The following is a 12,953-nucleotide window of genomic DNA, read 5'->3' as shown; positions in this document are numbered from 1 at the left end:
AACAGCATTACCATCGCCAAATCCCCCACCATCAACATGCTGGGGGTCACCATTGACCAGAAACTTAACTGGACCAGCCATAGAAATACTGTGGCTATAAGAGCAGGTCAGAGGCTGGGTATTCTGTGGCAAGTGACTTACCTCTGACTCTACAAAGCCTTTCCACCATCTACAAGGCACAAGGCAGGATTGTGATGGAATACTCTCCATTTGCCTGGATGAGTGCAGCTCCAAACAACATTCAAGAAGCTCGACACCATCCAGGACAAAGCAACCTGCTTGATTGGCACCCCATCCACCACCTTAAACATTCACTCCCTTCACCATCAGCGCACCGTGGCTGCAGTGTGTACCATCCACAGGATGCACTGCAACAACTTGCCAAGGCTTCTTCGACAGCACCTCCCAAACCCGCGACCTCTACCACCTAAAAGGACAAGGGCAGCAGGCACATGGGAACAAAATCACCTGCACGTTCCCCTCCAAGTCACACACCATCCCGACTTGGAAATATATCGCCGTTCCTTCATCGTTGCGGGGTCAAAATCCTGGAACTCCCTTCCTAACAGCACTGTGGGAGAACCTTCACCACACGGACTGCAGCGGTTCAAGAAGGCGGCTCACCACCACCTTCTCAAGGGCAATTAGGGATGGGCAATAAATGCTGGCCTCGCCAGCAACGCCCACATCCCATGAATGAATAAGAAGAAACTATCCTCCTGGTGGTTGTGTGAATGCACCTTCGATGTTTGGCTCATTAACATATAAACTCTCCATATAATCTCCCCTTTGACTCAGCAGCTGCAGCTTGTGGCTGTAAGCATTGCAAATCCTTGGTAAAAAAAATCCTAAAACATGACAGCCTCCCTTGCAGCACCCAATTAAATGTACTGCTGCTGTATTGGGCATTGTCCTTTGTAAGAAATTCAGGTTTGCTGTAGATACCTTCTCAGGTTCAGTGGTGTCAATCACTCCTGTAGGCAGACTAAGCATCTTCATTTGTGGGAGTTAGCTTACACTGCCCTATATCTATTTGTATAATACTGTGACCTAGGGGTATAACTATGAACACCACACCCTCTCCCCTCTTGTCACCCTGAACGGGATAGCCGTGTCTTTTGCACATGTATTTCTTCAGATTCTCCAATTGTGGACAGAGATGACACTAACTGAGGTAAGACCTGATTCAAATTGTTAAGCTCATTCAATACAACTTATCTCTGAGTAACAATATAAAAATGATGAACATGCTATGCCACCCACTTCAGTGGGTGGGCTTGTTTGATTTAAATAGACTAACTCTTCCGCATTCTAACTTTTTGAGCCTGTCTTTCCTGGGCCCTTTCTACCTCAGTAGCTGCTTTGCTGCAAAAGCTGGACTTCTCCGTGTCTGTGTGTTTCTCTTTTTATTCCAGGCTTCACAGGCAGACAGAGATCAAAGGGTTGTCCAACACAATGGGTGAGAGTTTTTTTTTCAATTACCCAGACAAGCTAATCAATCATTTATTATTTAGGCTCTGGGGGAAACAAATTCCTTTTAGTACACTAACCACCCTTCATCTGGATGCCTTTTAAAAAAAAACTTGTGAGAATATACATTGCTTTTCAGCATTAAAAGTAACTGTTTTCCCAAATTCTTTCAGTGGAAAAATGATCCAAACATTCCTGAAATGTGACAGCCTAATTTAAATATCATTGGTGGCCTTTCTGAGCCTTTCACACCATCCGTACACAGACTCTCTGTGCTAAAAGTGCTTCTGGACCACACTGCCACGAGCCAGTAGGCCTCAGGCTTTGGGTTGCCAACCCTCCAGGATTGACCTGGAGTCTCCAGGAATTGAAGATTAATCTCCAGGACACTCCTGCGAGCAATCCTGGTGAAAAATCATGGGGGGCATTAAGTAAATTGTGCGTTTTTTTCATTTTCTTTGAATACTTTTGTTTATTAGTTATAAAAATATTGGACATGTGGTGGAGGAAAGATTGTTTGACTGACAGTCAAAATTCATCCAATCGGGTAACAAAGAGTCTGCTCGTGGGAAGTCGGGGAAGGGGACTGGAGGATGGACACGTTGGATGACCAATGGGGAGAACATCAGGGGTAGAGCAGTTGGAGGTCATGTGGTGAAATCTCCTGGATTAGGTCCAACCAGAGTTGGCAACTCTTCTTAGGCCTCAGTGGCTGATGGTATGAATTATCAGCCTTTGTTTTCCAAGATTGTTTGTTGGGTTAATGCACCAACTAGTGTTATACTAAGCCATGCAAATCAGAAAGGTTGCTGGATTCAATCCCCAGCCTGTGTTGAATTGGTTGATCTCATGTAGGCAGCAACATAGGCGCAACAATCAGCCTACGGAGGGGAAATCTCAACCAGGATTCTTGCTACGATCGCTATCCAATGGCCCTGCAAGTGCCAACGTGTGAAATGTCAAGTGAAGACAGGATTGGGCCTGGCTATGATGCCCCTCCATGAGGAATAGCCTGGTAGAACGCACCGTTTAGGCTTATGCATAAAGAATGGCTACCTGAGTAAAGTATTGGAGAACTGCTCGTGTTCATGGAGCTGTACCTCATGGTGAGTCAGTGAATTCAGGGAGCCAAGGAGAAAAGTAGCCAAGAACTGACATAGAGACACCTTACATATATGATTCTAAATTATTATTTCATGCTAACTAGCCAAAATGTAATTTTAATAATACAAATCCCCATTGAATAAATGGTGACAAATCATATTTTAGTTTCCTAACCAGTAAGGAAAATCTAACCAGAGCAAATATTTATTAATGTGTACCTCGTAATTTATCAGTGTCTTAGAGCTCTGGCCTGTGCTGATATATTATGTATTTCCGACATTTATATGAACTAATATATGAGCTCAGTATGAGGCATTACCCTGTGCAGAAACCAATCTATCTTTTATTCATGCATAAGACATGTATTTTAGCAATATAAATCTCATCCCTAATAGAAACATTTCACACCAGTGAAAATAAGCTAAAAATTCCATTAATTTGAAATGCCATTTAAAAATTTCCATTGTGCGGAATTCCAGAAAAGTGTTAAACTTCAGGCCGCAAGTACGGCAGAATAAAAGGAGTGTTTTACTGGTCGATGGTATTACTGGAACACTTCTCAGTTAGGGATCCTTAAAATATACTTCGGCCTGGAATTTCCTCATAATTCCTCAACAACACAAGAGCAAGAGTCTTTTTTTCTGAGGAAATTTGTGCATAGGCGACTTAGGCCGGTTTTAGGCCGGAACCTCGCTGCGCACAAATTTCCTTGATCGTTTGTGCTGATCCCGAATTATGTCCGGCGAATCCCCGCTAAGCTCATTAACAAAGCTCCGTGCTGCCCCCCGTGTGAAAGACCAGAGAGTGCAAGTTTCCTGCAGTTACGCCGGTTCTGAACCATCTCAGACCCGAAATTTTCAGGCCCCCGCTCCAGTGCCCCCAGCCAGATATTCGGAAGAACTAAGTTGCTGGAATGGCCTTCCCAATGGGCATCCCCCTGTTCAACGGAAGAGGAGGAGGAGGAGCAGCAGAGGCAAGAGGCTCTGAGAGTGAAGTGCCATGGTAGAAGGCAGCACACACATTTTTACGCTTGCACGATTACCCCTATTGGTGGTGCTGCATTTACATTTGTTTTACGCCAACATTTTATGTTCCCGGGTAGACAAATGAGATTCCGCAGGAAATTTGGGCGTAAGCTCCTTGTTAGCAAGATCAGCATAGAAACCATCCTAAATTTCGTCCTAATTTCAGTGTGAACGAGATTGGAGAAACTCGGGGCCTTTGTTTCCCTTTTGTCTATCTCGCTCTTTGTGGAGAACAAATGAACTGTGCTTGTCCTGGTTGCTCTAAACAATACGATGCCGTTAACTACTTCTTTGGCTGCAAAGTAATAGAATTTGTCTCTTATGTAGCAGTTTGAATTTTTAATAGGATATGAGCAGCCACTCAAGTAACATTACAATTTTCTACACTCATTGAAGATTTAGACCTTGAAAGAACTATGGAACTGTATAGACCTCAGCAATCTTCCAAAATTCCTGAGATTCTAGAACGGTCCCAGAGAATTGGAAGGTAGCAAATTTAACACCGCTATTCAAGAAAGGAGGGAGAGAGAAAACGGGGAACTACAGGCCAATTAGCCTGACATCAGTCTTTGGGAAAATGCTTTGGGAATCCATTATTAAGGAAGTGGTAACAGGACACTTAGAAAATCATAACATGATTAGGCAGAGTCAACATCGGTTTATGAAAGGGAAACCTTGTTTGACAAATTTATTTGAGTTTTTTAGAGGATGTAACTAGCAGGGTAGATAAAGGGGAACCAATGGATATAGTATATTTAGATTTTCAAAAGGCATTTGATAAGGTGCCACACAAAAGGTTGTTACGCAAGATAAGGGCTCGTAGGGTTGGGAGTAATATATTAGCATAGATAGAGGATTGGTTAATGGACAGAAAACAGAGAATAGGAATAATTGGGTCATTCTCAGGTTGGCAGGCTGTAACTAGTGGGGTGCCGCAAGGATCGGTGCTTGGACCTCAGCTATTTACAATCTATATTAATGACTTAGATGAAGGGACCGAGTGTAATGTATCCAAGTTTGCTGACAACACAAAGCTAGGTGGGAAAGTAAGCTGTGAGGATGACACAAAAGAGTCTGCAAAGGGTTATAGACAGGTTAAGCGAGTGGGCAAGAAGGTGGCAGATGGAGTATAATGTGGGGAAATGTGAGGTTATTCACTTTGGTAGGATGAATAGAAAAATAGAATGTTTTTAAATGGTGAGAAACTATTAAATGTTGGTGTTCAGAGAGACTTGGGTGTCCTCATACAAGAAACACAAAAAGTTAGTATGCAGGTACAGCAGGCAATTCAGAAAGCAAATGGCATGTTGGCCTTTATTGCAAGGGGTTTGGAGTACAAGAGTAAGGAAGTCTTGCTACCAATTGTACAGGGCTTTAGTGAGACCACACCTGGTGTACTGTGTACAGTTTTGGTCTCCTTATCTAAGGAAAGATATACTTGCCTTGGAGGCGGTGCAACGAAAGTTCACTAGATTATTTCCTGGGATGAAAGGATTATCCTGTGAGGAGAGATTGAGCAGAATGGGCCTATATTCTCTGGAGTTCAGAAGAATGAGAGGGAATGTTCTTGAAATGTATAAAATTCTTAGAGGGCTTTGCAGGATAGATGCTGAGAGGCTGTTTCCCCTGGCTGGAGAGTCTAGAACTAGGGGACATAGTCTCAGGATAAGGGGTCAGCCATTTAAGACTGAGATGAGGAGGAATTTCTTCACTCAGAAGGTTGTGACTCTTTGGAATACTCTACCTCAGAGGGCTGTGGATGCTCAGTCATTGAGTATATTCAAGACTGAGATGGATAGATTTTTGGACTCTAAGGGAATCAAGGGATATGGGGATCGGGCAGGAAAGTGGAGTTGAGGTCGTAGATCACCCATTGATCTCATTGAATGGCGGAGCAGGCTCGAGGAGCCGGATGGTCTACTCCTGCTCCTATTTCTTATATTTTTATGATCCTGCCTGAAATCAGATAATGGCAGTGGAGAATGAGGGAAAATTTGGGCAGTGAGGCTCTGTGCTGCTTTACCACCAGACCTGCATTCAAGATCGATCATCACAGCCTGCTGCATATTGCGTAGCTCTGCTGTACAAAGTGGAGTCACGATGCAGCAGGACGAAGAGGAGATCCAGGGTCCACTAATGCCAGAGTAGCAGGTTGAGGAAGAGGACAAAGAGATGGAGCAGGCAGGTCTGTAGACAAAAAAAATCTCCAGTGCCCTCTCCTCAAAACTGGGCAGTTGTCAGACTTTGGGAGACCTCCGTCATGTATAGGTCCCCTCTCAATCTTCTCCTGAAAGCATGCACGACTGAAGTAAGAATCTGGAAGAGCAGGTGGGCAGACCTGTAGCCATCCTACACCCTTCCTTGTGTGAGTGCATTACAGGGCAGCATGGGTGTAGCTTTTGGTAGTACAGTGCTGTTGCAAGATTTATGTGTGACAGTGCAAGCAATCTCAATGCCACACACAAAGTGTGCTCTGCAGCTTTATTGGCATGAAAACATCTGTGGAGTAAGGTGAAAAGCTGCCACATGTTGCTTCCTGAGCATGGATCAGGTTACAAGTTCTGCTTTTGCCATGCCTGTAATGAGCCAATAGGTAATAATCTGTCAAAATATTGGTACACTTCCCTAGAAATGCCTCTACATTCCCGAAAACGAATTAAGTTTCAGCCACCTCCGTCCAGACAGTTTGTTCATGTGCTTTCACAGGAGGACGCCCTTCAGCTCCAAAGGTTTTTTGCTGGGAGTGCAAATCGGGACTTGAGTCTGTATAGTTCTGTGCCGTATCACAAGATAAAGTGACCGGGTGGACTGCATTCAGGAAAATGTGGTCTACATGCGGCCTAACCAGCAGTCCTTGAAGGAAGATTCTTCAATGCCGCCTTACAGAACTGTTGCCTCCTTAAGCAGATCTCTTCTGATACATTCTCGAGGAGTATTGTAAAAGAAAGAACTTGCATTTATATTGCGTCTTTCACGATCTCAGGACTTCCCAAAGTGCTTTACAGCCAATGAAGTATTTTTGAAGTGAAATCTCTGTCTGCAAAATCTGGTGGAACGGCACCTCCTAATTGGTCTTTTGCTTTGGTGTATCCTTATCCTGCGAGCCTCTCTCATTTCCTTCTTCTCCAACTCCTGTTCTGCCTCCGTCATAAGGACATATGTGGGAATGTCCATAGTGAACCCCATGGTAAGGTGTCCGTGACAGAAGGGTAGGAAGAAAAAGATTTTCCTGCCTGAATCTGCTGAAAGGCAGCTTGTAAAATTCCTTTCTTAGCAACAGAGCTGAGAAGTCTCACCACCACCTTCTCAAGGGCAACGAGAGATGGGCAATAAATGCTGGCCTTGCGAGTGAGAATGAGTTAAGAAAGAAAGAAAAGATTTTTCTAATTGCACCTCTCAAAGCTGATATATCAGACAAAGACTGTAGACTGTCAAAGTCTGTCAACTCAAGCACTGCCAACTCAACCTCATGGCCCGGCATATTCCTCACTCTACCATTACCAACAAGCCAGGGGATCAACCCTGGTTCAATGAGGAGTGTAGAAGAGCATGCTAGGAGCAGCACCAGACGAACTTAAAAATGAGGTCCCAACCTGGTGAAGCTACAACTCAGGACTACATGCATGCTAAACAGCGGAAGCAACATGCTATAGACAGAGCTAAGCGATTCCACAACCAACGGATCAGATCAAAGGTCTGCAGTCCTGCCACATCCAGTCGTGAATAGTGGTGGACAATTAAACAACTAAAGGGAGGAGGAGGCTCTGTAAATATCCTCATCCTCAATGATGGCGGAGTCCAGCACGTGAGTGCAAAAGACAAGGCTGAAGCATTTGCAACCATCTTCAGCCAGAAGTGCTGAGTGGATGATTCATCTACAGACCTGCCTGCTCCTGATATCCCCACCATCACAGAAGCCAGTCTTCAGCCACTTCAATTCACGTGATATCAAGAAACGGCTGAGTGCACTGGATACAACAACGGCTATGGGCCCCGACAACATCCCAGCTGTAGTGCTGAAGACTTGTACTCCAGAACTAGTCGCGCCTCTAGCCAAACTGTTCCAGTACAGCTACAACACTGGCATCTACCCGACAATGTGGAAAATTGCCCAGGTATGTCCTGTCCACAAAAAGCAGGACAAATCCAATCCGGCCAATTACAGCTCCATCAGCCTACTCTCAATCATCAGCAAAGTGTTGGAAGGTGTCGTCGACAGTGCTATCAAGCGGCACTTACTCACCAATAATCTGCTCACCGATGCTCAGTTTGGGTTCCGCCAGGACCACTCGGCTGAAGACCTCATTACAGCCTTGGTCCAAACATGGCCAAAAGAGCTGAATTCCAGAGGTGAGGTGAGAGTGACTGCCCTTGACATCAAGGCAGCATTTGACCGAGTGTGGCACCGAGGAGCCCTAGTAAAATTGAAGTCAAAGGGAATCAGGGGAAAAACTCTCCAGTGGCTGGAGTCATACCTAGCACAAAGGAAGATGGTAGTGGTTGTTGGAGGCCAATCATCTCAGCCCCTGGATATTGCTGCAGGAGTTCCTCAGGGCAGTATCCTAGGCCCAACCATCTTCAGCTGCTTCATCAATGAACTTCCCTCCATCATAAGGTCAGAAATGGGGATGTTTGCTGACGATTGCACAGTGTTCGGTTCCATTCGCAACCCCTCAGATAATGAAGCAGTCCATGCCCACATGCAGCAAGACCTGGACAACATCCAGGCTTGGGCTGGCAAGTGACAAGTAAAATTCGTGCCATACAAGTGCCAGGCAATGACCATCTCCAACAAGAGAGAGTCTAACCACCTCCCCTCCTCCACCTAGAAGGACAAGGAACAACACCATCTGCACGTTCCCCTCCAAGTCACACACCATCCCAACTTGGAAATATATCACCGTTCCTTCATTGTCGCTGGGTCAAAATCCTGGAACTCCCTTCCTAACAGCACTGTGGGAGAACCGTCACCACACGGACTGCAGCGGTTCAAGAAGGCGGCTCACCACCACCTTCTCAAAGGCAAATAGGGATGGGCAATAAATGCTGGCCTTGCCAGCCACGCCCACATCCCATGAATGAATTTAAAAAATCTTCTTGGTTTGACAAGTCATGCAGGTGGCTTGGCCGTCTTTTCTACAGGCTGGAGTTCAATCATATACAATTCTTCCATAACTGGTGGAATTTCTGAGACAGCAGCTTTGGCCATCGTTATCCTGTCATTTGGGAGGGGACCATTTTCTGCCAGCACCCAGTTACACTGGAATTTAGTATGTGTTTTAGATCTTGTGTAACTCTGGCTTACACCCCAATTTATGACCGCCTATGCTCGAACAACACCACTTTTGCTCCCAGAAACTTACAAAATTTCGGGTCCCCAGCATTTGTAAGGTTGTTTTGCATCTGTAACAAAGGTGGGGTGCATTTTGATACATGCCAGCGCTGTATTATGTAAATTCTTATTGTTTTGCTGATATTAGATAGCAGCAATTTGAAAATATGGCTAGGAGTTGCCAACTCTCATGTCATCTGATCATGTGACACTTGCCCACAGTATGCAAATGTTATTGCAAAGATTGTGTCCCCTGTAGTTTAGTGTCTTTGCTCACAGTTTTGTGCCACGCGAGAAGTTCCGAGAACCAGAAGGCCTCCCGTGAGTCGGCGAAGAAAGTGCACAGGCATAAAGCACAAGCGTGAAACTCGAAAGTAATTAGGTCCTGGGAAAGCATTAGTTAGATTGGAAGACATGGAGGCATGGCTTGCTTTCAGCACAAGGAGGATGCGAGCAGGAGGAAGAGCATGTAGATGTATCTGGAATTCAGAAGGAACATGAAAGTTGGCACCACCATAACAGTATTGATGCAATCGGAAGACGGGACAGGATGTAATGGAGAATTGGAGGTCAGAGATGAGATGGAGGCTTTTTTGTTGGATCCAGCCTGGAAGTGTATCAGAGGTGTTGGTGTTGGTAGAGTCGAGAACTGTTGAGGGGAAGAGAATTGTTTGGTGTGAAGGGATATGGTGACTTCTGGGAGGGGGGTGTTTCAGCAAAATAGTCAATGTGAGTGAGGTACGAGTGGTGGTTCATGAGTATTGGACTATTGGAGTTTATGTAATTGGACAAGGAGGGTCTTAGAAACAATGTCACTCCCTGGTTTTCGGAGAGAAGTTTTGCTTGTGTTTTAACTGTGGCTTGGGTTTCTTCCCACATCGAACTGAACTCCCTCCCTGTCGCTGAAGTGCTTTCTAATACCAAAAACAGCAAGGCTGCAATGGTGGCACTGGATGCCCACAATGCCCCACGGCTCTGAAACCAATCTATTGTGTGAGTGGAGTGGCTACGTGTGCACAAATGCACTCCGGGCTGTGGGAGCAGCTGCACCCAGTCGGGAAGGAGACGGGAAAGAATATTCCAGATACAGCAGCGGGCTGTCACCTGACGAGCTTGCAAATTTTTTCTCTCGGGTTGTTCACAGCAGCGCTCGGGAGAACAACCCTTAATTCCGGGAGACTCCCGGATAATCTGGGAGGGATTAACAATCTTCAATATGGCATTTGTCCAAGTATTGAAATGTAATATTTTTGTGGTTAGATTTGAGAATGCTGTGTTTTTGCAGAGCTGTGAAGTTGCAGATGCCTGAATATGATTGCAGCCTGAAAGTAGCAGTGGCTTCCTTGCCTGTGGCTGTGTGAGTCTGGCAGCTGAGCTTACTTTGCACTAATCTGGCAGACAGGTGTTTTTGGTGCGTCAGTCTGGCAATGGCTTTTTAAAAAAAAAATGAATCCAAGTTTATGTACTTTTTATGAGTAAAGTGCTTGAGGAGGAAGGTCAGACAGACAGGGACATCCACCTTAAACAAAACTTAAAGACACAAACAAAATAAAATGGTTGGCAAGGGGCAGTGAGGCACAAAATGCAAACATATAGAGAAGTTTTACTAATTGACTGGCTTGGCTTACTTATCTTTAATCAGATGCTATAAATCTTATAGACATTGCTTGACACAAAAAAGTAATCACAGGTTATTGTAATTCCTAATGCCCCATAACTCAATAATTTGAAAAAGAGAAATATAACCTGCCTTTATTGTGTTGTCAAAATTTTTTTTTAAAATAAGATTAAAGTGGAAAAGTCAACTTTGGTTTACAGTGATGACAGTGTGAGGATTTTATATGGAATAATTTGCATGGTGCAATGAATCACCACTCAATCATTTTTTTTCCTGTAATATTATTGCATTTGATACTGTGCTCATCTGGCACAAGTTCTCAACCACCAGGGTCTGCAATTTATCACGCCATTATTGTTAATCTTTTACATATTTCAGATGTAAGGCAATAAATGTTGCTGCTATTCAACCATGCGGAACGACTGTTTTCCTGTAGTTTTTGAACAATTTATTTTTCTAAAGGCTGGCTGGCTATGAGTTTGAGGTAGTTTTACATTTCAATATGTGAATGTGTTCTCAGAACATTACATGAGGTTTTCTGACAAAAATATCAAATATTAACAATATAACAACTGAACACAGCCTCCGAGACAAATCATCAATATGAAATGCACTGTTAAAGCAAAAGACACAGGAATTAATCTGAAAACTGACTGAGATTACCCACATGATGTATTTAGAGTCATAGAATCATAGAGCACAGGAGAAGGCCATTCGGCCCATCGACTCTTTGAAAGAGCTAATTAGTCCCACTCCCTTGCTCTTTCCCCATAGCCCTGCAATTTTTTCCCCTTCAAGTATTTATCCAATTCTCTTTTGAAAGTTACTATTGAATCTACTTCTACCACCCTTTCAGGCAGTGCATTCCAGATCATAACAACTCGCTGCCTAAAAAAATTCCTCCTCATTTCCCCTCTGGTTCTCTTGCTGATCACCTTAAACCTGAGTCCTGTGGTTACCAGCCTGTCTGTCAGTGGAAACAGTTTATCGCTATTTACTCTATCAAAAACCCTCATAATTTTGAACACCTCTATTAAATCTTACTTTGTTAACGGAACTATATAAATGCAAGTTGTTGTTATTTGTAGTTTTCAAATCTTCGATGTCAAGTTACGATAAAAATTGAGTGTGTACACCACTTCTCCAAACTTGCCAAGATTGAAAACACACATGAGGATGAAACTTATAGACTGGATTTTGCAGTAAGTGATTTGTGAACAGTGCACTACAGAAAAGCTAAGTCTAGCTGAGAAATGAAGACTTTACCTACCAGAGTTAAGTATACATTTTATCAAGGAAAATCAGTGGCCATGTGGAGCTCAGCATAATTTCATTGTGTACCCATGTGTGTAGAAGATTGAACTGTGATAAAGTCTCACAGTGAATCTCAATGCCCTGGGGCTGTTACTATTAATTCTATTGTGTATTTTTCACACTTTTTTCCTGTTTCTACATAGAATTTTACAGGCCATTTGGCACAACAGGTCGATATCGATATTTATGCTTTACATTAGCTTCCTCCCACCTTACTTCATCTCACCCTATCAACATATCCTTCTATTCCTTTCTTTCTTATCCGTCCCTTAAATGCACCTAATATCTTTTAATGTTTGTCATTTATTATCGATTTCTTTAAATCGTGATTTCTTTTCTGTTGCCTTTATTTTAGCTTTTATATGTACATTGAAATTTCCCTTGATTTACATCTTTTGTGCTAGAGTTGTCTGATTATCCCATTGCTCTGCCTTTATTTCTCATTGACCTCCCTCTTTACACCCGATAGAGGTAGATGAAGTAGGGACAGAGGAGGCTCGCGTGGAGCATAAACGCCGGCATAGACCAGTTGGGCCGAATGGCCTGTTTCTGTGCTGTCGACTCAATGCAATGCAACACCTGGTTTCCCCCCTCTTTATTTTCTGGTACCAAGGACAAAAGAAATAAATTAAGAATAAGCAAAAGAAAAAAAATGCTCATATTAAAGGAATAAATTCAGATACAAAGGGTGACTAAAATAGGAAAGGGATAAAATTACAGAAAGTAGAAAAGTGCAGCAGCAGTATCATCCTGCACAAAGTGCTTCTGCCTGAACTAAAAACAGAAAAAGCTGAAAAAACTCAGCAAGTGGAGAAAGAACGAGTTAACTCCACAGGTGCTGCCTCACTTGCTGGGCTTTTCCAGCATTTTCTGGTTCAGATTTCCACCATTCAGCCTCTGATTGAGTGCTTCAGTCCCAACAGCGCATGCCTGGGACTACAACCCCCACAGTCCTCCTCGCGGCTGCGCCTGACGTCAGGCGGCGAACGTGAGCAAGCCGGCTGCGTCAGTTCCTGTGTTTGGAGGCTCTTGCTTGAGCAGATTTGGGCCCCGAGCTGCCGATCGGGATGGGACGGGGAGCTGCGTGGAG

The sequence above is a fragment of the Heptranchias perlo genome, chromosome 22 (assembly GCF_035084215.1).
Source record: "Heptranchias perlo isolate sHepPer1 chromosome 22, sHepPer1.hap1, whole genome shotgun sequence".
In the NCBI taxonomy this organism is placed as follows: Eukaryota; Metazoa; Chordata; class Chondrichthyes; order Hexanchiformes; family Hexanchidae; genus Heptranchias; species Heptranchias perlo.
Note: the sequence above shows the minus strand (reverse complement) of the source record.